This window comes from Culex quinquefasciatus, chromosome 1, assembly GCF_015732765.1.
Source record: "Culex quinquefasciatus strain JHB chromosome 1, VPISU_Cqui_1.0_pri_paternal, whole genome shotgun sequence".
NCBI classification, from domain to species: domain Eukaryota; kingdom Metazoa; phylum Arthropoda; class Insecta; order Diptera; family Culicidae; genus Culex; species Culex quinquefasciatus.
The window spans coordinates 47314097-47339919 of NC_051861.1; the positions used below are offsets into that span (position 1 = coordinate 47314097).

At 37.2% G+C, this 25823-nt stretch overlaps 1 protein-coding gene and 2 non-coding genes across 3 annotated transcripts in view; 1 reads left to right on the forward strand and 2 right to left on the reverse strand.

Annotated features, from left to right (window-relative positions):
* The window catches only part of LOC6035528 (mpv17-like protein), a 308056-nt gene that overhangs the window by 176868 nt on the left and 105365 nt on the right, over positions 1-25823 (reverse strand). The window lies entirely within an intron of this gene.
* Positions 16000-16071, reverse strand: Trnap-cgg. Its single transcript has one exon. It is a non-coding gene; the product is annotated as a tRNA-Pro (tRNA).
* Trnaa-cgc lies at positions 25598-25669 on the forward strand. Its single transcript has one exon. It is a non-coding gene; the product is annotated as a tRNA-Ala (tRNA).

Sequence of the window (25823 nt, forward strand, 5' to 3'; positions counted from 1 at the left end):
TTGTTTCTTTTCTGAGAGCTTATTATTTATGTTTAATTTGTATGATTCTTATTTTGTAAAGTTACATCAACTCGAGCATTTCATACAAGCATCTCGTGAATAATATTATTATGTTAATAGCTTAAGGGTTACAATTTATTCACCGTCACGTCCGAAGCATCGACACCATGGCTGCCGTGCTCCATTTTTATTGATAACTCAAAGGTGTTTCGAATTTGGTTAGAACTGTTTTCTCTGTGACCAAAGAAACCATTTTAAATCATTAGTTCTTGCATAGAGCTCTTCAATCCTTGAAATTACACATCTCTGCCAAAACTGAATCAAACTGTTTGAGTGTATGGGTTTTTGTTGAAAAGTTGGAAAATAAAAATGATTTCTTCGAATCTCAATTATTATTTTTAGAGTCTACTCGAATAGTTTGAGAGTCTTCGAGTTTATTCGATCTAAAATGTCACACGGGAAAAAAAGAATTCCCAAAATCGCGAACAAGCGTTCATGAAAATGGGAACCACGAACACGATTTTTTTTTTAAAGTTAATTAACCAAATCGTTTTATTTTGAGTGTTTTTATTTCCTATTAGGTGCACTCGTAACCTACAACTTTGCCAACTTTGACACGTGGGGCGAATTAAACAGCTTTTTTAGCCTTGTTACTGTACAATATTTGGATATTTTTTATTGGTTTCGGATAGAACAGACACAGGTCAACAAAAATAGTGCATCGATTTCCAAATTTCAAGCTTTTAGGTGCTCTAAAACATGCTGTCCCTATTCAGACTGTAGTCCCGATTCACCCCAGACGACGATATGCTCATGTATACTCAATAAATCAAACCAATCCAAACTATTACCCTGCCCAAAACTGTGACATCATCAGCCAAAATCAAAATTCCGTCGCTCTATTTGCATAATTTATAGCATCTCTCATCGCTGTCAAACTCCTCTGTGACCTTTGCCTCCTGGTGTAAAGTGTGCGCTCACCATCCTCTGCTGGAAAACTCATTCCACGCTCATTGCCATGGTGGAACCAGCAGCCACCGTCGGCAAAACGCGGTGACGATCCGGGAGGTTGAAAGATAAAGTATAATTTATGAGTAATTTGAATAAATTATTTTTTTTTTGCCTTAATCCCATTATACAAACTGCGTTCGACTGCAGACACGGCCGAACGAGCGAGATTGAATAGTGTGCTGCGGTCGAGATTGTGTATAAATTCCCATAAAATTAAAAGGTTGCTATCGATTTCGTGATTCCGATTAAAAATTCTTGCACGCGGTGAGGCGACGACCGGGACTTGAACCTCGCCGTCATCGTCTTCATCGTTAGTGCGCGATCACGCAGATATATCGGACGGACGGGCGAACGGTTTGAAACCATTAGACCGGGTCGCGATTATAGACATTTTCCACCCCTGGAAACCCTTACCTTGTCCCAGCTTTGACTTGTAACAAGAGATCGACCCCCGTGTGCCTGTTAATTATGGTGTTTGAATTTCGTTTTAATTTCAGCTTGTGCGAAAATCTACATTTTTCCGTCGCACAAGCTTGAGGCGATATTTGAGGAGGGAATTCCTCACAATTCCTCGCAAACGAGGCAAAAACATCTCGCGGTATGGTGGAAACTGATAGTGGGGTGTCGGTCGTTGGGTTGATGATGAAGGGAGAGAAGTTGAAGGAAAGTGAAAAAAAAAAAATAAACATGCAAACCTAATCATTGCATGCATAATGCATTAGCTCTGGATGGGGCAACGGATCAATTAGCTGCATCGTAAAGCTGTACGCGCAACTCACAAGCCCGTTGATTAGCGCCGTTGTCGATCGCGCCGCCGGCTCGCTGCTGACCTAGGTGATGGAGTGTGGTGATCGGTTACTCTGTGGTAAAAAGTTGCAAATGAGCTCAGCAAGGCGCGCCTGGTGGCTTGGTACAGCGCAACTATTTTACTGCTGAAAGGTGTGAGGAAGTAGCGTATAATGAAGTTGAAATTCGGTTCAAGTTATGATTAGTCCGATCATTATTGCTGCTGGAAACTATCAAAAATTAAACAAATATGATGAAATTGTGGAAATAAAAGAACAAAACTCAGTGTCCAAACTGGAATATTCAAATAATAACAACAAAAACAAAATATATTATTGCATCAAACTCTTAGAATTTCGAAAAGTTTAACTTTTCAAAACATCATCAAGCGCAAAAAAGGCGAAAAGTTAAGTTGATTTTTATTATGTTTGCCTAATATCGTTGTTACAACAAAATAATTTTTTTCAGTTACTCCAATTGGGTAATTCTCTACCAACTCACACGAAATCGGGAAAAGTTGCCCCAACCTCTCTTCGATTTGCGTGAAATTTTGTCCTAAGGGGTAACTTTCGTCCTTGATCACGAATCCGAGGTCCATTTTTTGATATCTCGTGACGGAGGGGCGGTACGACCCCTTTTAAATGTAGAAATTTTTATTCAAAATGAGAACAGAAAACAGAAGGAATAGTTCCTTAAATAATCAACCGTTAGAATTAAACAGGACTCAGAAAATAAATCAATTATTTTTAAAAGGTGATTTCTAAGCTTGTCTCTTTATTTTTTTTTAATAACACCTTTCAAATAAAATAGCAGTAAAATTTGTATTACAGCGAATGAAATATTACTAAATTAAGTTAGTTTAAAAAGAACTGAATACTCTAAACAATTCATCAAATGGTATACACCAAGCTTTACAATTAAAAATTAATAAAATTTAGTAAAATAGATTTTATGGTTGATATATTTATTATGACTTCGCCGCCCTGGGCTCCTAAGTGTTTGAGTACGGCACAGAGCGACGGCGCCGGATACCCATATTTACACATAGAATTTTTAGAGCGCCCGCCGCCGGGATTCGAACTAGCAACCCCTGGATTGAGAGTCTAGTGCGCGGTCCGATTGATCCACACTAAAACTGATCGCATATCTTTACTTTACTTTACTTTACTTTAATTTTACTGCTCGTATAACCTCCGGGCCATGAGCTGTCTCCAGATGCGCTGCCACTGGACTCGGTCCTGGGCTGCTACTCTCCAATTCCGCTGCGGAAAACCCACACTTTCCTGACCTTCTTCCACTTGGTTCAACCACCTTGCACGTTGCGCCCCCTCCGCCGCGGTCCAACCGGCTCAGAATTAAACACCAACTTCACCGGATTGATAGTCTGGTTTGGTTGGCGCGCATCCAGCGCGTCCGGCATTCTTGCGACGTGACCGGCCCACCGGATTCGGCCAGCCTTGGCGACCTTCCGAATACTTGGCTTGCCGTAGAGTTGCGCCAGCTCGTGGTTCATCCTTCTCCTCCATACAGTGTTCTCACGCACGCCGCCAAAGATCGTACTAAGCACTCGCCGTTCGAAAACTTCAAGCGCTTGTACAGTATGTAAAAAAAGTATTTACACCCCTTGGGCACTATGTACATATTGTGATGAAACATCTAAACAATTTAATGTTGACAGAAACCTAGTACTACGTTTTGTTCAGAAACTCATGCCAGACATTTTGCTACAAAAAGCTCATGAAAAGATGATTTCTATAAAAAGTTATAAAACAAATACTATTACGAAAATAAAAAAGGTGCAAAAAAGTTTGTACACCTTTCGAAAAATTTACATAAATAATGTTATTTGTTGACAAATCACCATAAATCCAGTCTCCCAACTCCAAATAGGCATCTTTGACTGATTAAAAAATAATTTGGATTGAATATAAAGTTTACTAACTACTTAGTATAAAAGTTTATATAACTCTGGAAATTCTATATAAAACTTATCTTAACTTAATTTTGAAATCTTCTAATTCAACTAAATGTCAATATATTACCATAGAATTGCTAAATAAACATTTTGGAGTGAGTATAACACCGTTTTGGGGTATTTGTATCGATAGAATAGATTTTTCGTTGGAATTTCGTACCAACCCGGAATTACGTCGTCGGAAAATCCGCCGGCATCTGAACCGGTCCACAATTCACAAGTCAACCTATGTGGCATCAGAAAGGGCATAAAATTTCCGATCTTTTGATACCCATACATCCAGGTTTTCTATAAAACCCACGTTTTTAAATACCTAAGCAAAAACGTTGTTATGGTTTCGTTTGAGCAACCTGTCAAAAATGTATGGAATTTCGTAATTTTTGTTCTCGTGGATCAAACTTACTATTTGCCCAGGTATTTAAAAACGTAGGTTTTAAAGAAAACCTAGATGTTTGGGTATCAAAAGATCGGATATTTTATGCCCTTTCCGATTCCACATAGGTTGACTTGTGAATTGTGGACCGGTTCGGATGCCGGCTGATTTTCCGACGACGTAATTCCGGGTTGTTACGAAATTCCAACGAAAAATCTATTCTAGCGATACAAAGACCCCAAAACGGTGTTATACCCACTCCCAAATGTTTATTTTGCAATTCTATGGTAATATATTGACATTTAGTTGAATTAGAAGATTTCAAAATTAAGTTAAGATAAGTTTTCTATAGAATTTCCAGAGTTATATAAACTTTTATACTAAGTAGTTAGTAAACTTTATATTCAATCCAAATTATTTTTTAATCAGTCAAGGATGCCTATTTGGAGTTGGGAGACTGGATTTATGGTGATTTGTCAACAAATAACATTATTTATGTAAATTTTCGAAAGGTGTACAAACTTTTTGCACCTTTTTATTTTCATAATAGTATTTGTTATATAACTTTTTATAGAAATCATCTTTTCATGAGCTTTTTGAAGCAAAATGTTTGGCATGAGTTTCTGAACAAAACGTAGTCCTAGGTTCCTGTCAAACTTTAAATTTTTTACATGTTTCATCACAAAATGTGCATAGTGCTCAAGGGGTGTAAATACTTTTTTTACATACTGTAGGTCCTCCTCGAGTATCGTTCACGACTCATCCCAAGTAACAATTCAAATGCTGTATACTGCCGTTTTACGGCGATATGATGTATACGCCATTGAGGTGATTTTGCTGTAGACAAGATTTTCTGTTTTTGTTCATTTTTTCAATTTAAAATGACTAATTTGAGGTCTGCTCAGTAGAAACTGTTAAAAAGTACAATAAAAATGTGGCCCCTACAAAATTTCTTGTTTTTTCCTATTCTCTTCGATTTTAAACCACAAACATCATTTGGCCGTAAAAATAGCAATAAAAAATCACTACTTTTCCTGCCCAATGATGTATGTATACATTGCTCGATCAAAGCTGGCTTTATTTTTTGTGCCAGCTATTTTGATAGCTGAGTGGATCCCGCAATGCATTGTCCACGTGGATACTTTAAGGGGGGGGGGAGGTATTAGGGAGCGTTCTTTTATTACGTAACGCAGTTGGGGGGAGGGGGGTCGGAGGCCCTGTTACGCTCCATACAATTTTTTAAAATTTGTATGGAAATTTTGTTACGAGGGGGGGGGGGGTTTAAAAATCCGATTTTTTCGTTACGTAATTAAATGACGCTCCCTTAGCGATTGTCTATGTTCCATAAACACATTTTTTGGCATGAACAATTGTCAGCAAGGGAGGTGGGTTCTAGAATTTTCAAAATTGTCTACGTGGATGTGGATAAGGTGTCATCCATTAAGTACGTCACATTAAAATCAGCCAAAATTTACTCCACCCCCCTTTGTCACGATTTCCCTACGCTTTTAACACGCAACGTCACGCTTTCTCAATACCCCTCTCTTCTCTCAGAACGTGACGTACTTTATGGATGATGCCTAATGGACGTCCCCTTAAGAATTAAATCGAAATAATGTAATAAAATATTGCCCAATCTTGATTTGGTCCCAAAACCTCAAATCAACATTCAAACAGTATTGAATTTGACTTCTATCAATTCTCAATGTATACATACATCATGATGAGTAAAATTGGCGTATACATCATTGTTTGTTTGCTTAATAAAATGGGCCCCAGAGCAGTTTTTTGCAAAATTCTTTCGTCAGGAGGTAGCTTTTAAGATTCTTTATCAGACATTACAATAAAATTGAAAATGTCCAAAATGGCGTGTACATCATATCGCCGTAAAACGGCAGTATATTCTTATATGGGTTTAAAACAGTTTTATTGGATGCAACAATGTTTTATAAAAACTTTTATCAAAGCCAACAGGTTTTCATCTAGCGTAACCTTCAACATACTTTCAAGGTTTCTTCCAGACTTGACTAGGAATTCTACTTAGAAGTTTTAATTCAGTTTTCTAGTTACACTTTGAGATTTCCTGAAGAATCCATGGCGAAGCTTGAATATCTTGACGAAGTCTGCAATAAACCTTTTTCGTCTTTATAAGGAATTTGACCAATCTTGTTGGATTTGAACTGTCACTTCAATTTATTCAGTTGTTGAACGAGAAACACAGTGCTAGGAGACGAATTGTTTCGATCCAGCTTTTAAGTGCAGTTACAAGTGATCTCTTAACGAAAAGTTTAAAAAAGTGTGAATAAATTGGTGGTTTTGGTTGTGTTTTTTTTTTCTACGAAATGATTACCGATTTACCGAATTGCCGATTTATTTCCAGAATTTTTTATTGTGAACAATTCGTTTATTGCAGAAATGGCGCCTGTGCAGTTGTTGCTTACTATTATTTTTATAAAACTAATAGTAATTTTATTTGGCATCGATATCCTGTTAGTTACATAATTATGTTTTTTTTTCGCAATTTATAATATCGTAACATGGCGTTTTACACATTTTGTTTTTTAGAGTGTTTCGCAGACTTTTTAATGAAAACCTTCAAGACTTGATCAGAATAGTTTAAAGTGCTAATGGTTTTCAAAAAGAAATTGATAAAACTTTGAATTCTGCAAGTTTTCTTATACAAAACCATCCAGATTTTTTGCCGTGTATTGCTACGCGCTGTCATTTGCAATTTGCTGGTGCTGTTTGAGTGAGTTAAGCTGAGTTTTTTTTTAATTTCAGTTAAGATTTTTGTTTCACAGATCATTTAAACGTTTAAAAAGTAATATTATTTGTCCAGTATATGTTGTACATGTGGGATCAAAGGTATAATCAACTACAACATGAAAAGGTGAAAATAAGCTATTCTTCAGGACAGTGCAGCGCTTATCAACCTGTGATGTTAATAGTGTTTACAATGAATTGTATATAAAGTGGCTTGGTTAGTTTATATTATGTAATAAAAACACCATTAAAACGAACAAACGTTGTTGTTTTTTATTGAATTGTTGTGAAATTTTGGCGATTTCTCTAGTCGGATCGTTTTGCAGTAATCAATGACAGGCAAGCGCTACGGTCTCAGCTTAGGCGATTGAATCTTGAATAAAACCAGTAGAAAGCTACATTATCCTGACTGAAACCTTTATAAATCACTCTTAAAACAAGTCATTCCTAGTCAGTTTTGAGAAAGAGCATTTAAAGAAGAAATGAATTTAAAACAGTTTCAAACAAGAATAAGTATATTTAATAAATTTCGCCATATTGCCTAAAGAATAATGTTACTGAAAAGCGTAGCCATGTTGAATTCTTGAGCAATGACCTTGCTTAAATTATTTTTTTAGGTAAAATAACAAACTTTTTCAAATGATTTGAGAAGGCGCGTACCATTTTTTCGAACTATCTCATAAAAATGTTCGATGATTTTTTTTCGGCATTACCGTTACAGTGCATTACATGAGAGATTTGATCACTGATATTTATGGCTTTAATATTATTGACTTGTGAATTATTGTCGACCAAAAGTATTTTCTGATTCCATTTAGAAGAAGAATCATTGCCTTCGATAAAATAATTATGCATGCTTTTCAGTCTACGATACAGGCTTTTGGTTTCCTTGCAGAGTAATTGAAAATGCATTTTGTTCTGTTATAAGAATTTAAGAATTCTTTCAGGCTACAACAAAACTTATTTCCCAGCTAGACAGCATTATTCGTATCTTGTAGAGCTCTTTAAAGCATCAACAAAGCATACAATAAAATTATTCTGTCTCATGAAACTCTTCATTTTTGCTCTGGCTAACCTCCTAAAATAGTCCATTTTGGCTTTATTGCTTATTTAACTCGTATTTAACTCAGCATGTGGGACTAAAAAGCATCTCTCATACATTTTCCGAAGTATTCTGTACAACCTCTTCAAAACTACAACAAAACTAAAATTGTTACTTGGGATCTCATCCCACTGGTTTCCATAAAGGCCTTTTCGTGTTTCATGCATCGAAACATTTTATTTTGGACATTTTTTTAGAGGAATTAGAAAGTAACAGTTAAAAACTAAACTTTATATAGAGGCAAAAGTATCCAAATTTGCTTTTTAAAATCAAACCGATGATGAAATAAATTGTTGATAAGAAGTTATTTTTCTAAACCAGCAAATCGAATGCTGATCCTTGATACACCACGAAATCCGAAATCTCAGTAGTGTTGATTCTTGATCATATCATATCAAAATTACACCACGAACCGCTAATTGACCATTGCATTGGCCACCATGGTGACCGCGAACCCCATGAATGCCTTCAATGAACCATACAACGTCCTGACACTGCCGTCTGTGTCGTATGCATCATCTCGCACCTTGAGCTGGTCATCACACTCTGTCCGACTGTCCGAAGAAAGGGGAACATATCTAATCTGCAGACGGATTTTTCATGGTGTTTGGAAATAAACTAAGCTTATTTATGCCTCGGGTCTTTTGTTTTCCATTGTGGTGGCCTTCCCCTCGGTGTTCCCCGGAGTTCCAGGCTGTGAAAAGAATAAAAATTAATCACCGGAGCCAAATCGTTTCAGGCTTTTTACTGCAGTCCCAGTTCGGCAGTGTTTGCGTGAAAGAGAAAGAGATTTGTTGATATCTATTCAAGACACACACACATACAATTTGTGCCGGCTTTATGTTGCGCGTACCTGCCATTCAAGTTCCGAGGAGAAGAAGGAGGGTCTCCAGCTTTGTATGCGCAGGAGTCGCCGGATTATTGAATATTTCATTTCACGGATTAGGTTACCGGCTTCGAGGCCAGACCGGACCGTGGTCAGGGTGGAATGATTTACAGCTGATGGACAGTCGGTCGGACGGTCGAACGGCGACGGGGCCTGACATTGATGAAGATGACGATTAGTAATTGCTGATTAGGTCCGACGGTTTTCTGATGGCTTGGGACGGGACCCCTGAGCCGTGAAATAATGCGTTCATCGGGCGCGGCAGCAGGGATTTCGAAGCGAAGCCGATTGATGCGGGCTTGCCGTAATCCTCGGCACAAGATTGAGATAAGAGCCGCGCTGGAGAACGGTGGCGTGTGGAAGTGTAAATTCCGTGCGACCCAGAAAGCGAAACTTCACAAAGCCGGCCGTGTATTACGGAAGCATTATGGGCATGAGCTGCGTGTGTGTCACGTCGTAAGCCGTCGTCCGGTGGTCGCCAGATAAGTAGTTATTCTCTCAAATCCCGCGAGGCTTGTTTACGGGTAATCTATTTTTAGGATGATGAATAGTTGTCAAGGTAAGCGTGATGGATCTGAGTCGAAAACTTCTTGGCGGGAAGTTTTGGCTCTAATAAAGCATTAAATTTTCCCATTAGAATAGGTCGCTTAGTTGTCCCACAGGTGATTTCCTATATACTATTTTTTTACAATAGAGCAGTTCTCTACGGAATCGGTCTTTTTTCTTTAATTTTAATTTTTGTATTTTTTAATCCGGCTGAAACTTTTTTGGTGCCTTCGGTGTGCCATAAAAGCCATTTTGCATCATTAGTTAGCTCATATAATTTTCCATATAAATTTGGCAGCTGTCCATACAAAAATGATACATAAAAATTCAAAAATCTGTATCTTTTGAAGGAATTTTTTGATCGATTTGGTGTCCTGGGCAAAGTTGTAGGTATGGATATTGACTACACTGAAAAAAATGATACACGGTACAAAAAAAATGGTGTTTTTTCTTTTACTTTTTGTCACTAAAACTTGATTTGCAAATCAAAAAACATTATTTTTTTATTTTTTTATATGTTTTAGGGGACATAAAATGCCAACTTTTCAATAAATTCCAGGTTGTGCAAAAAATCTTTGACCGAGTTATGAATTTTTAATCAATACTGTTTTTTTTCAAAAAATAGAAATATTGGTCGCAAAAAAATCAATATTACGCCCTTTTAAATGTTAGTTTTGGTTTAAAAATCATGAAAATATTTTTTTCGAAGAGATCGGAAAATTACACGAATGTTTCAAATTTTAACATTGTAAATCAGACCATTAGTTGCTGAGATATCGACGTTAGAAAATGGTGGGTTGTTTGGGTGAGACTTGGAAAACATCAATTTTCATGTTTTTAAACATTTGCATGGCAATATCTCAGCAACTAAGGGTCGAATCAAAAAAGTTCTAAAAAGCAAAATATAGAGAATTTTCTCAGCTTTTCAAATATATTTTTTTTAAAGTGGGCAAACATGTGCACTAATTTAAAAAAAATATGAAAAAGTGCGACTTTTTTTTCAAAAAAGTTACCTAAAAATGGCCTTAATTTGAATACGGTGCACTTTATCAAAATTTCACTAAAGTACTTTTTGATTGCAAATTTGATTTTACATCGAAAAATGAAGTTAAAAAATTTTTGCGATCAATATTTCGATTTTTTGAAAAAATCAGTATTGATTAAAATTCATAACTCGGTCAAAGATTTTTGGCACAACCTGGAAATTTCTGAAAAGTTGTCATTTTATGTCCTCTAAAACATATCAAAAAATTAAAAAAAATTAAAATAGTGCTTTTGCAAATCAAGCTTAAGTGACAAAAAATTAAATAAAAAAATTACCATTTTTTTTTACCGTGTACCATTTTTTTCAGAGTAGTTCATATCCATACCTACAACTTTGCCAAAGACACCAAATCGATCAAAAAATTCCTTCAAAAGATACAGATTTTTGAATTTTCATACATCGTTTTTGTATGGACAGCTGCCAAATTTGTATAGAAAATTAAATGGACAAACTATAATGATGCAAAATGGCACCAAAAAAGTTTCAGTCGGATTAAAAAATACAAAAAAATCGAATGACCGAAATCTGAGAGAGTTGCTCAATAGTATAGTTTAGCGATTGACCCGTGGAAATTCTGACTTCTTTCGTTAATCTCAAAATTGTGGTCAAAACTGCAACAACAACTCAAGACACAATCTGAGTCACCAACGTCCAAGTTGCACGCAAATTCCCTCATCGATGCATCCTAAAAACCCGCAGTTTCAGTCTTTTTGCTTTTGCGGTTACATGGATGCTGTATCTATGCTTACTTGCGGTAGATTGTTGTAAAAAGTGAATCATAACGACATTGTTACGTTATGGGGCGAGAGTCATAAAAAAATAATGTCATTAAAATTGTTTATGAGCTACACTGCACTGCAGAGAGAAAGAGTGTGTGCTTTTGGCTTGGCGCGGAAGAATAAGTTCATTTTATATGGATCTGCAGTGCGAGATTGCTCCAGGGATGACCCAGATAACCTCATAAAGCGATGATGAATTGTTATGGGAAAATGATGATTCAAGCTTTGCATCGGAATGATGTAAATATCTGGAATAATCAGTGTGGCGAAAGCTGTTGTTTGATTCTGTTGGGCATTTTTTAAGGTTCTCATTGAAAGATTGATTACCCAAAGCGTGTTTTACGAATACAAATGCAACAGCTTCGCCGAATAAAAAAAAGTCAAGATGCCGTAAAAGAAATTACAGTCCGATTGTTTGCGAAACTTTTTCCTTCCAATTTCAATTGCGCCATATACTTTGGCATTCCTGGCTGGAAAAAAGACGATACCACGAAGCACAGTGCGCTCTAAATTTAACGATCCATTTATTGTTTCGATTCAATTCGTGATACTTGAATATTTATCAAGCCCCCAGAGTTGTTGTTTCTTTGTCTGTCTTCGTCTGAATTGAGGCAGTTGGTACATTTATTATTTTCGTCGCCATGTAAAGTTTTCCTCCCATACATTATCCAGCGAGGCCGGTCGATGTGACAGGCCTGGCATTTTTTTTTGTCGGATTGATTCAGTTGAACGACCATTCATTGGCATTTTCAGTGTTCCTCGACTGTTGCGATTGTCCCCGAGTTTTGTTGGACCCTGCTGCCGTTTTAGGTTTATCTATCGAATTTTAATGTCATATGAATAACAAAGTGCGCTCCGGGACTTATGTATTCGGAACGAATTTGCATGTCAAATCGGGTAATTTATGCTAATAATGGGTGCTGGCTTCTATCATAACAGCGTGTATTTTTTTTTCCAGTTCAGAGCTCAAAACCTCCAAACTCGAATACCTCCTATTTGAGTCGACAATTCGTGGCGGGGTCGTTCATTGTTGGCGCTGAACTTGGCTGACTCTGTGGCTGGCAGTTGTATGAGAACGCCCATTTAATTTGCCATTCGACAAGACGACAGACAGAGATCGACAACGGACTGACAATCAGCGAGGAGTTGCGCTAAACATGCACATGGTAAAAGGTGGAATTTGAAATGCGTCAACGACGACGACGGCCGGCGGACGCGCGGGCTTGCGGTTTTGGAATTGGGAATGAAATTTACATGAACGACAGACAGCTTTTCTGCCCGAGTCACACAATTGGATGATGGTTCGGCGTCACGCGGATTGGTTGGGGACTGATTAAATTATCAAGTCGAATCAATTTGAATTTTGCTGGTCGAAGGTTTTAAAAGTCGAATATGAACTAGATTACATCGTTCAGACAAAGATTTAGTGTTATTACAGTCCAGACTAGATTATCCGAAGGCCTCGGAAAAAAATAACTTCGGATAGTCGCACCACGCAAAACATTTTTTTCCGTCCCCTTGTTTTTGATTGTTGTGCTTAACTCATGCCAAATATGAACCCTCTACGACTAAGGGAAGTGGGGGATATCGGGCTTTGAAATTTGAGGTCTAAAATCATAGATATGTTTAAAACTACTCGCATTTTCGTAAAACTTCATCAATTCCAATTCTCTTAGTTGCATTCAAATGGCCTTTTGAAGCTCTTCAAAATGCACCATAAACATCCGGAATTGGTTTGATTTTTTCTCACAGCTTTGGCAAATTACAGTTAAAGATGATTATTTTTAAAAGCTTAATATCTTTTTATAACAGCTTCTTTGGTCAAAGTTAGAGAATTTCCTGCACTATAAGCCTACGGTATAAACTTATAACGTATAACAAACAAACTTCCATTTAATTTTGACTAAAATATGGTCGCAATGCTCGAATTTTATGTTAAAAGTAAAAAAAATAAATGATGCGGCAAATAATCTGTTCTTGATTAGTTTATCTGAAGTCCCATACAAAAATTTGGATAACGAACATCGAATAATTGATACTTCGGATAATCGGATGGATTATGAAGCAGTGCGAATTTATTTGATCGTCTGCACGATTTTCCTTATTTATGTGTTTTTTTTTTGTATTCCAACTGTCATACTAAGTTGTATTAGATTTGCTTCGAAGGATAGGCATAGTAAAATAGGGATTTTTTTTTTGATATTTTTTTGTTGAATCTACGATAAATGTGAAGCACAATTGTAGCAACAGCAAAATACATTTGTGTAGTACAGAGAAGGTTTAAGTTTTATCTAACGATTTTTTGTTTATTTCAAACAACAACACAAATTTTTTATCAAGTTTCGTACAAAATATTATTCTGATTGTATCATAAAATAATATATTTTTTGTATTGCATGAGGAAGAACATTCCTACAGGGCCCAGGGTTGCCAGGTTGTCAGAAAAATCTGGGAATGTCAGATTTTTCAAGTGTCATCCTGAATAATGATTTTGAATTTAGAACAACTTTGTGATAAAAATGAAGGAATTGAATTGAAATTAAAAAAAGACTTTGTTTTCCGAAAGAAGAAGATGAAAAAAAAAGAAAATTCAAATTCAACCCATGAGGCCATGAAATCAGTTTAACCCTTTGAATTCTACAAACTTCACTGTTCAGAATTGTTAGAATTTCAGTAATTTTTTTCCTAGATTTTAATCAAAACATTGCCATTGCCATACAGATCTTTAAAATTTTGATCTGGTAATTCTGACAGGGCCTTCAAGCAAGGTACATCCTTGCGTCCTTGCTCAAACTGCCTAGCTTTGCAGATAGCGCTTCGGGGTTTTTTTTTTGGGATTGCCTCTTTTTGTTGCCATGAGACATTTTTTGCACTTTTTAGCACTTTTTTGGTGTGTGAGAGACGCACGTCTGACTCGCTCCTCTGCTGATCGTAGACTGAATGTTAAAGTTTACGTCCCTCTACTCTGATCAAAGTCGAGTTGAGAACAGACAGACATATTTTTAACTATCCATGAAAAGGAGGGAGCGGGGGGATAAAATGCTTAAAAAAACAGTTATCATGCAATTCTTAGTTTTCGTAAAACGAATGAAAAAAAAAAATCAACGAACGAACAAACGAAACTTGTTGCGGTACTTAAACATAAAATGTCTTCCTTGGGCGTTGGAATGTTAAAAAATACAAAAAAAAATGAATTACATAATTATGCTTTAAATGAATTTCAACGCAGGAGCATGTTTTTGATATTGTATTCCGTTGATTGCACTTCGAAAGCCATAAAAAAGAAGTTTTTGACAACATATTTTCATTGTCTCCTGATTGGGCCAAGAATCGCGTCCATCTTGAGATTTCTCTAGGATTTGCATGAATTCTTCACGAGTTTCACAAGATCAGAATTTTACGAAAAAGTTGTTTGAAAAAGGTGATAATTATTAAAATACCAGTTATAAAATGTTATTTTCAGCCAATTTTGCATGAGAATGGACGTTTGTTGTATCTCGTGTTCTGCTAGAAGGTGGGTATTTTTTTTATTTATTTATTTAAAACTACCATTTTTTTAGAAATGCATGAGCCACAAACACGTTCAAAGTGTCATTTTGGGGAAAAAATTGCTGAACTTTCTGAAAAAAAATCTTCAAAAGCACACGATTATTATTTTTATGGTTTTGAATTTGCCTTTCCAAGAAATCCAACTTTTTAAATAAAAATAATATAAAAAAATCTCAACATTTTGAATTCCTTCACCTCTTCAAAGTTCGCGGTTATTTAAACAAGCAAGGACAACCCTTTTATTTGCTCAATGGACAATCGCGGGTAAATCCTTTTGTCGTCACTCAATTCGGGCGCTGCTGCCAGCCACTCCAACTCGGCTCTGTCATGTGGAGAACTGCCCCCTTTTCCCCCTTCTCCATAATCTTATCATTCACCGTTCGCGCCACAGCCGGCCGACCGTCTGAAGAGTGTGATGGCGCAAATGACTGACTGACTGACTTTGCCGGCATCACACACATGTGTGTATGTGTGTTCACTTTTTGCTTTTGCTTTCGAGGGAGAGCCCGCGATCCGTAATCGCGTAAGCCCCGCCGCCAAGTCGTCGTCCCCCGGCTGCCAGCTTTTATTTTGTTTTATACACCTTCTCTCTTCTCTTTATATTTTTATACGACCGCTTCCTTCCTCGTGACCGTAAACTCTGCTGCCGACCGACGACGCCTGCTCCCACCGATCTCCACCGCTCGCACCGTCATCAACCGAAAGACGACCGACCGACGCGCTGCAGGTTGCCATTGACGTTCGGTTATAACTGGAATTGATGATGAGGAAAGGGGGCCGCGAGGGGGGTGATAATAAAAAACAGCTGACTCTCGTCGACAACGTCGCGGGGAGCCGTCGACGTCGTAGTATAGTAAAACACCAGGCACCAGACCAGGGTGAGGGTTAGGATGAGGTGTGTGTGTGTGTAAGTGTGCGGATGTAGGTGGATGTCGGTCGTCCGTTGACTGCTGCTGTTGATGCCGTACGGTGCTTTGCCTGAGTGGCTGACCTTCACCGCGATTTTATTTTTCTCCGTGCATCGTTCTCTTCTCTTCCGCTCTCGCACTATTTATATTTTCTTCATTTCACCGGAATTTTTGTCTCATCTGTTTTGCGTATTTGCGTGTTTTTTTTTGTTGCGTAATGTGTTGCTCGATTTTAGTTTTGTAAAAAAGATGTATTTGGTGGACAAAAAATCCGCTGGGCTCGTCCGGGAATTGAACCCGGGACCTCTCGCACCCGAAGCGAAAATCATACCCCTAGACCAACGAGCCACTTGTGAAAAAGGCTCAAAATAACACAAGACTGCGTCATCAATCCAACTGAATTTGTTTAAGGATTAATTTGATTTCTTCAAAAGATAAAGCTGCACTTAGGTCTACGGTTTCCTCTCAAAATTTATTTTCCCTAAATGAGCACCCAGCTAGCAAAATCTTAACGTAGAAATATGTACCCTCCCTGCAAAGGCTTATGAATTGATCTCAGTTGAAAGGTTCTCCAAATCTCTGAATTGCAAATGTGACATTCTTAAACCAAACTGCTAAATTCTAATAAAAACACAAATTGATATTGAATAAAGCTGCACTCGAACAACATTTCTAGGGCATTTTAGCATTACCATGCGGCAAGGCTTTTGTTCTGGAGATAGGAAATGTATTGTTAAATTGAGTTTGGTGAATCTTGGTGGATTTTTTTTTAATAATTTGACCTCGTCGCCGTTGTGCTAACTTGTCGTACGTGCATTTTGGGCCAACTTGAATTCAGAACGCCATTTTGTGCAGCTCACAATGCCTCACCTTTTGACCTTCACAGATCCCCAAAATTCGATTTCAATCCTGAGATATTCAACGAAATCCGAAAAAAATCCGCGCATTTTTGTCACTTTACATATAAAAGTAGTTTCAATCTTGTCGTGCTATCTTGCCACTCCCTGATAATTGATTTAAGTGCGACAACTGGCCAAAAGGATTTCAGGTCAGAACGCATTTGACGCACGTCGATTCCAGCAATCGAGACTCCAGCAACCAACTTAAACCAAATTTCGGGACAATTCAAAGAATGGTCAGCCAAACAAAACGTGTTGGTTAATGTCCACATTGCACAGTGGTCCGAAACCGAAATCTAGCGTGACAAAATTGATAGCGGCCACACGTTAAGATTTAGACTTTTGGTGTCTTCGGGACAAATGATCAGGGTCAATAGGGGCATCTTTTGGTATGGTGGACGTTAGGGTGGTCCAAATTTTAGGGTGATTCAGAATTTTTATTTTGTCGGGATGACGAGATAGCGCTTTGGTGGCTTCAGAAAAGTTGTAGGGAATACAATTCTGAGAAACTTTGCTCAAGAACACAAAGCTCTATCTTCAAACGAGAAGTTTCTAGAGCTCAAAAATGTACCAAATGATCTAGTGGTTGTAAAAGAAGTAACAGGTTTAAACTGGAATATTTCAGAAATAAATTTAATTATCTTGTTGATTCCTGAAATATTTCAGATAAAACTCGTTTCTTCTTTTACAACCACTAGATGATTTTGTAAATTTTTGGGCCCTTCTAGACAATTGTAGAGCTTGTCAAAATGAACATTTTTATTCTTCAAACACGAATTTTGGTCAATCCTATCAAAAGTTATGGGCAAAAAACGATTTAAAAATGCTCATTTTCAAATTGAGATTAATTGAGTTAAACAAAATAAACCTCCGAGGTATTTTCAGCAAATGTACTTCAGAATGTGTACTTTCAGATGCTTTTAAGAACGAGGTCAAACTCCACCATCTTTTCAAGTTATTCACATTTCAAAATGGCATCTTTTTCGTCGTATTTTGGCTATAACTTTCGTTTAGAAGGTCCGATTTTCGCTCTCTTGGATGATAAATGTGAGTTTTGATAAGCTCTACAAATGTCTAGAAGACACCATCTCGCTGCGACATAAGCCTGAGTTGATAAATTCAAAAAACTTATGTTTTCGTTAGCACCTCAACCTTAACTACAAAAATGGTTATAGAAACTTCCCGTTTGAAGATAAAGCTTTGTGTTCTTGAGCAAAGTTGCTCAGAGTTGTATTCCCTACAATTTTTCTGAAGTCACCAAAGCGCTATCTTGTCACCCCGACAAAATAAAAGTTCTGAATCACCCTAAAATTTGGACCACCCTAACGTCCACCATATCAAAAGTTGCCCCTATTGACCCTGATCATTTGTCCCGAAGACACCAAAACAATAAATCTTAACGTGTGGCCGCTATCAATTTTGTCACGCTAGATTTCGGTTTCGGACCACTGTGCATTGAGTGCTTTCGTTTTTGTTTATTCAAGGTCTAACATTAAAACGTGTTTTTATGTGATATTAATGTACTTTTTTTGAAGCCGGATCTTACTTAAATGTATGTAAACTATGTCCGGAGCCATCATCCGACCAATCGTTGGTTAGGTAATTGAAAGGCCTTTCCAATGAGTCCAAAACATTGGAGTTCTGGCAACCCTGTCTCGAGTTATTACCACATAAGTTATATATTGTGTTCTTTTTTTCTGGATCTAAAAAAAGCTGAAACCACTTATATTATCCAATTTTGGTAAAAAGTGAGGAAGGCATCAACCACAAAGGTGGATTAAGTTAGTTTTTTTTTTTCAAAAGGATATAGTATTGAAATTCTTTTTCTTAAGTTCTCAACAATATTTTTTTAAATGCAAATTAGACATTAAAAACATTTATTGATGTTTTTTTTCTGCGACTTTTAACGACCTTTGATATTAAGAAGTTTTTTTTTAAATATGTAATTTTGCTAAGTTTTGCGAATTAAACTATGCAACGGCCTAAATGAAAAAATAAAACATAACACATAGGGCCGTTGCCAATATTTTTAAAAGTTTTCGTCCCCTACCCCCTTTTTATTTGGCATTAATAATGGGGGCAGAATTATTTTTCCAATAAATTTAAAATTTCTTCGAAAATGCAATAGACTGAAAACAGTTTTAAATGCTTATTCCTGTATTGATAATCAAACTTGGGATTGTTCAAAAATATTATGAATTTTGTGAAATTCCAATGAACAAAACAGAAAAAAGTTTTTTATGCAATTCATATTTTAAAAATACTGGACCAGTGAATAAACAAAAAAAAAAACTAAAAACTTTTATAACACTAACACAAAGCCTGGAAAAATCTATGGCTTGTGATTTAGGTTTTTATATTTTTTTGACCCGACAACAATGATTATTCCACCCACATGCCAACCACATGAGCTCTCAGTTAGGAATGCGAACCTAGCAGTTGGCACGTAATTATAATCAGATTAAAAATGCGCACGTTTCATGTGCTTGGACCAGCCTGTCCAAGCACAACTGCCATTCATCATCTGCTTGCCGGAATCAAAACAAATATTTCAATTTTAATTATTCCATTCCAGGTCACTCCGGTTGCAATCTTCGCCAGTAACTACTACTCTCTTTCCGCCTGGAATATTTTGTTGCTGTTTTTAATCAGCTCAACATTCATGTTCCGCTACACTTCTCGACAGTTTGCGAGCGTGTGTGTGTGTGCATAAGCTCATTAAGCAAACAGCAAAGACCTCCAATTCTGCTGTTGATGTTGATGCTATTACTGTTGTTTCTGGCGAGTTGTTTGTTTTTGCGAAACGCTCGCGATAAGCAGCAGCAACGAGTGTAAATAATTCATATTTTTCCTCTAAATTGCAAAACCAGACATTTTGCCGGACTGACCTAGTTGTGAGTATGTTGGGTAATACAACTTCACATGAGCTATTGTTACTTTCTGAACAAAAATATAAACTTGCCCTAACAAGTACTTTTTTTCTGAACAAAATTAGAAAACGGTTTAAATAGCTTTTTTTTATCAAAATGAAAAAAAAAAACATGTGATAAATTGTGCGTCCATCATCTGACGTCCTCTGAGGTCATGTCAAAGGCAGAGTTCATCATCAATCCTTTTCAAAAACAGTTGCGTCTTTTAAAAGACCAAACGCAGCGCCTCGACGTTGGACGTCGTCGCCAGCTTCCGCCAGTTTAGACTGTTTGCGTCTTCTGAATGACGTCATCCCAGAGGCCACCACCAGACCGACGGCTGTCGTCAATTGAAGGGTGTTTTCGTCTTTTGTTTCAATAGCATTGTAGAGAAATGAAATGCCAACATTCGACGACATTCGTTAGCTGGTGACGACAACTGTCACGATTGTGTTTGGCTTGAATGGAGTGGAGCATTTTATCACTCGCGTTCCAGTCATGCCAGTAATTAGCGCGAAGGGTTCTCTCTTCCAATTGATTGCATTTTGTGATAGACGGTGTGAATTACGAAACGTTCGAGGTGCAAATTGATAAAACGTGTCGTTTTTATTAACATGCAAAGTATTTTGGAATGCGCAAAATGTTGATGCTTTGTGTCGTATGATGAAATTGCGCCATTTTTTGTCAGGTTTCGGCCGTTGCAAATATTTTTTAAAGACAAAAAAAAATTGAAAGTTAAATCATTTACACTCAAACCCCGTTGGTTTGACAGCAACTGTTGTCAAACGAACGGGGTCACTTTTTAGTTTGACACCCTTTTAACGCGGAGTTCACACACACTACCAAACGTTTGTTTTGAAGGTGTGCGTGTGCGCCGTGTAAAAAGTGACAGTTCGTCACTTTTTAGTTTGACTTTGACCAACCAACGGGGTACAAACTAAAAAAGTGTCAAACGAAAAAGTGACCAACCACCGGGGGTTGAGTGTACCATGGTTTACAAATTTCAATGCATCAGATCAGGCGCTGCTGCGATCAGGCAAATCTCATCTCGAAAAATGGGTGGTGAAAAACTCGCTCTTAAGGCATGCTTGAGTTGGATTATTTTGTGTACAAAATTTATCATTTGACTTTGCAATTGTAGTTGATGTTGTTGTTTTTGCAATGGATACAACCATTTGTGGTCTCAAATTAAGGTTAACGATATTTAACGTTTTTGTTATGGTGGCACGTTGTTTGGTAAACAGATAACTTTTTAAAGGTGCAAAAACGACTCGTTATGAAAGCATTGCGAACTTTTTTGTCCGTTAGGAAAACGATAGTATCGCATTGCCCCGCAATTTGACAACTGAAACCATTTACCCCAAGTAAAGTGCTAATTGTTATTACGAGAGAAAAAAAAACGCTGACCTCTTAAGGCACTGTAAGCCACAATTAAGTCCAACTACGTCAAATGGAGCCATCGCCTTCAGTCAGGCAAGTCGGACGTCTTGGTAGCGAAATTAAACCTTCAGCGGAGCTAGTTGGAACGTTCTCCATGCCTGACGCCTCGGACGCCAAAACGGCTGACAACATCACTCGACGGAATGGAAAAGAAGCTGGAATTATGGCCATTACACATTAACGACGATTAACGTGCTCTATCTTCACAACCTTTTTCAACTCGGTGGAGGGTGAGCTCGTGTGTTTTAGTTTGGATTTATTCGCGTTTTCTTATCAACTTTCCATTTCGTCGTTTGCTTAATTATGCCATCTGATTTCCATATTAAGCTGCTTTATGGCGATAACTTGTAGCATTAATAATTTATTTAGGCGAAATAAAAAAATATCTCAAATCATAATCGTCAAGGTATGGACTTTGACCATTACTTCATTATGATAATTTAAAAAACTTCAGCACAATGAACCAACATATTTGATCAATCATTTTTTAATTTCTGGTTTCGCTTCCTCTGAACTAAATCGAAACTCGAATAATTGTTGTTGACTCTTTTTGTAATCCATACTTATTCAACTGTGTGATTGCAAAAAATAATTTCACTTACATTCTCTGCTTTTATCGTGAAACATTTTTGTCCCTCGATCATCAGCTATCCGTCAGACATGCTGTCACTTTAGCAATTTGATAAACCTTTCGCAAAGATTGTTGTTGTCTCTCGAGAAAATAAGAAGCCGTGGCGCGCGAAATAAATTGTCCTCGCAGCCGTAAATTAACCCATGGATTTCAAACGAAATTAAAAGTTAATGCCAATAAAATATGCTAATTAATTTCCCAGCCTCGCCTCTTGTTTCGAGCCACGCTCATTTTGCTTTGGCGGCGAAGATAAACGTTGCGTGCAGCAGGTTTTTAACCAACAGAGCTGAGGCAAGGGGTTTTGTCGCCGAGTTGAGAACTGAAGCGATTTGGTAGAGATATCGAAAACGGCCAGTTTGGTGGCGGCTCTAGGTCGTTACGGTTTTTACGAGTTTTATTTTTTCCTTGCCTCCTCATCTTTTAGCTAGATATCGTGTAACGACAGACGGGAAATGATTATGGCGGGCTAGACGGATTAAGCTGCGGGTTTTGTGTGACTGATTGAAAAAAAAAAAATAAGGTGATGGATTATTCCTGTACTAGGTTTCGAGTTTTGAGGTTGGGAAACTCTCAAGTGATCGAACAAGTTTGGTTGGATAATAATTAATTATCTGATTTACTCTGAAATTGGAAACATTTCTTAAGAATAGTTTTTTATCTGTTTGTTCAACTTTTTAGTTTATTATTTTTATATCTGCAAATATACAAAGTAAAAAAAAAGTCCTACGAGGCCTAATGATTTTCAGTTAGGAATTCATACTTTTTTTATTCCTTTTCGTTTTCAAGGCGGTTTCAAAAACACCCAAAAAGCAAAAACTGGAAATTTGGTTTATTGGATCTTAAAAAAAACTCCAGAAATGTTTTTGTTCGTGATTCGGTTATCCGAAGGTTCATACAAACTTTCAATAAGCGAACTTCGGATAGTCGAGTGTGAACTGATTTTTTTTATCATTGAAATTTGGACCCCGTTGCTGAGATATTTGCATAAGAAATTTCTAGTTTGCTATTCTTTAATCCACTACGAAAATATTACAGATTTTAAAAAAAAGATTTTTTGATATAAAGATAATTTTGAAATCGGTCCCCAAAAATGTTGAGCCAAATAAAACAATACAAAATTATAAATACATATAATCAGTAGGATGTAACAAAAATGACTTTTTGGCGGGCATTCAGGGGTTTGTTCCTGTGGGCATACTGAGCCTAAATCCCAAATATGAGCTTGATTGGACGTCACAGGAGCTGGCGCTCCGCCCTTCAATTTTAAATGGGATTTAACCCGTAAAAAAAGATTTTTTCAAAAATGTCACTTTTTGAGGCATTTTGTCACCAATGCGTTAACAAAAACATCACTGGCGTGTAGGCCAGATCTTGCGCATCGTTTGGAGCATCCTAGAGCTCGGTACAGACCTTCAAAGTATGTCATTTTTTCAAAAAATCGTCCCCGGCAAAAAAGATATGCGTCGCACCTCGCGACGCCCGAGACGCCATTTGATTTTGCTGGGACCGATTTTTCGAAAATATGCCAAACTTTGAAGGTCTGTACCGAGCTCCAGGATGCTCCAAACTTCAATGTTATATATACCAAAAGATGTGCAAGGATCTGGCCTACACGCCAGTGATGTTTTTGCTAAACGCATTGGTGGCCAAAATGCCTCAAAAAGTGACATTTTTGAAAAAATCTTTTTTTACGGGTTAAATCCCATTTAAAATTGAAGGGCGGAGCGCCAGCTCCTGTTACGTCCAATCAAGCTCATATTTGGGATTTAGGCTCAGTATGCCCACCGGAACAAACCCCTGAATGCCCGCCAAAAAGTCATTTTTGTTACATCCTAATAATCAGCCGATTTTATAGAAAAATGCTCAGTTGTCAAATTTTATTCCAAAGTCTCTCAAAGTTTCAATGTACAGTCATCCCTCATATTCGGAACAGTTTACAGATCGGCCTATGTTCAAACAATCATAGCCAATCGATAATTGAATATAATGATTCACTTTTACCTTCATGTGAAAGCTTTTCTTGTGATCTTTTGATTGATGTATTGACCGGCTGTAAATTTTTACGTTTTATTTCAAGTTTTTAAAGAAAAACATTGACCTTTGAAATCCACAAATTCGAAACACTTTTTTTTTACGGATGTAAACAACTTTGGATCAATCAAAGAAGTACATATTTTCTACAAGACAATTACTTCACACACTGGAACCAATGAAACTCAAGCTTAGTAATGTTTTATGAATGGTCTGATAACTTTTTGTGTGAAAATATCAGAAAAATTCAGGTGTTCCACAATTGTGGGAGGCACAATAACATCCCACAATTATGGAACAGGCAATTTGGAGGCAGTGTTTTGCAGCTCTGGATAAAATAGTCTTGAAATGCAGTTTTTGTTTAAAAAGTACTACTTTTTCTAGTGAAATAGCACGAAAATGTCCAAATAAAGGTCCTAACCCAAGTAACATTTTTTTCCAAGAGTTCTACAAGAGCTCTTCAAGATAGCTACAGCATGGCAGTTTGGACCACGGTAGGATAAAATTCTCTTCAAAACTTCTTCAGGAGTTTGGAAGAGCACTTGAAGAGAGTTTTATCCTACCGCGGTCCAAACTGCTATGCTGTAGCTATTTTGAAGAGCTCTTGTAGAACTCCTGGAAAAAAATGTTACTTGGGAAAAAAACAGGGTCGACAGAAAAGTTGCAATTTGCATCCTATTGACAAATTACCACAAAAGTGTTCCGATTTGTGGGTGTTCCGAATATGTGGGATAACTGTAAAGAGAGTAACAAAAAACTTAAAATTACATTTTCTATTTAGAAAGAAACTGTTTTGATTTCTACATGTTAAATAAAATTTGCAGCCGAAAAGTACTTTACAGAAATGTTGACATTGTGCACCGTTTTCAAGATGTAGACACTAAATTGATTTTGTGTAAAATTCGTAACTTTTTTTCATGTTCAGAACCTAGCTCAATCGAAAAACAAATATAAAAATTTCCAATATATTTGCTAATTTTTAAGAACATTGCGAAATAAATTTCATCTCAAACTCTTCATAAATTTACTTTCAACTTTCTTAACATAACATTGCCTTATTGGACACATTTCCATGACGTTTCATCACCTTTCCCAAACGTCATTCAGCGCAATAAAATTTGAATAAGTGTTAACGAACGCTGATTTGACAAAACGTTTCCAGAATTGATCGATAATTTTATGCGTTCCGGTTAATTGTTCATCCTTCTTAGCGAATGGACGTGACTCGTCTGTTTTTCTTCTTCTCACTATTCTTCAGTGGTTTGCTCCATCCCTGGGACGAAAAACAACCTTTACCGCTGATTGACACAAATAAATTCACTACTCAAGCTCCGAGTACCAGCGAACCCGTCCTCTCGAGACGGACGACGTGCTTCGAAACTTGCTAATGAGCACTGATGGATTCGACCAACGAATGCCTCGTGATTCATTCATTTTGCTTTCCCATTTCCCTCAACCTCTCCCACTCCACTCCTCGTGAATGAAACAATATATCAAAGGCCACCCATTCTGTTTTATTATTCTATTAGCTGTTGACGCACCAACAAAAACTCAAATTACGCCATCAAGCACATCAGCACATTCGCAGACAGGGTCATCCAACAACTACGTGAAGAGCCTTTTAGTCACATTTCGATAATAAATCTTTTCAATCAACTCATGTTTATAATCTGTTATATTTTATAATACACATCCTAAGCAATTCCAGTTTGACGTGGAGTATGAATGTCCCTCGAAGGGACAACGAACGTAGTCGTGATTGTGCGACCCGTTTTTTTTTTATTCCAGCTGAGTGCGACCAAACAGAACTTCGCAAATAGTTCTAATCTAATCGGCCTCAAAAGGCTGGATTTAGACTTGTGAGGGGGGAAAACTGTAGAAGAACGAAAAAAAAAACAAATTTCATGCAGAGACGTTTGAGGAAGGCCGTCCCTGCTGGCAAATTGAAAATCTTCCTTTACCAAGGGGATGTAGCTCAGTGGTAGAGCGCTCGCTTCGCATGTGAGAAGTCCCGGGTTCAATCCCCGGCATCTCCAAGATGGAATAACTTTTTGAGGTAGTTGAAAGGGCAGATTTTTTGTTTGAGTTGTCGTTTTTGTTTCCACATACAAGATCGGTTTGGAATATTTTTTCTTAAAAAAACAATTATTCAGGATGACCACACTTGTTAGAAGAAATCGCCGTCGACCG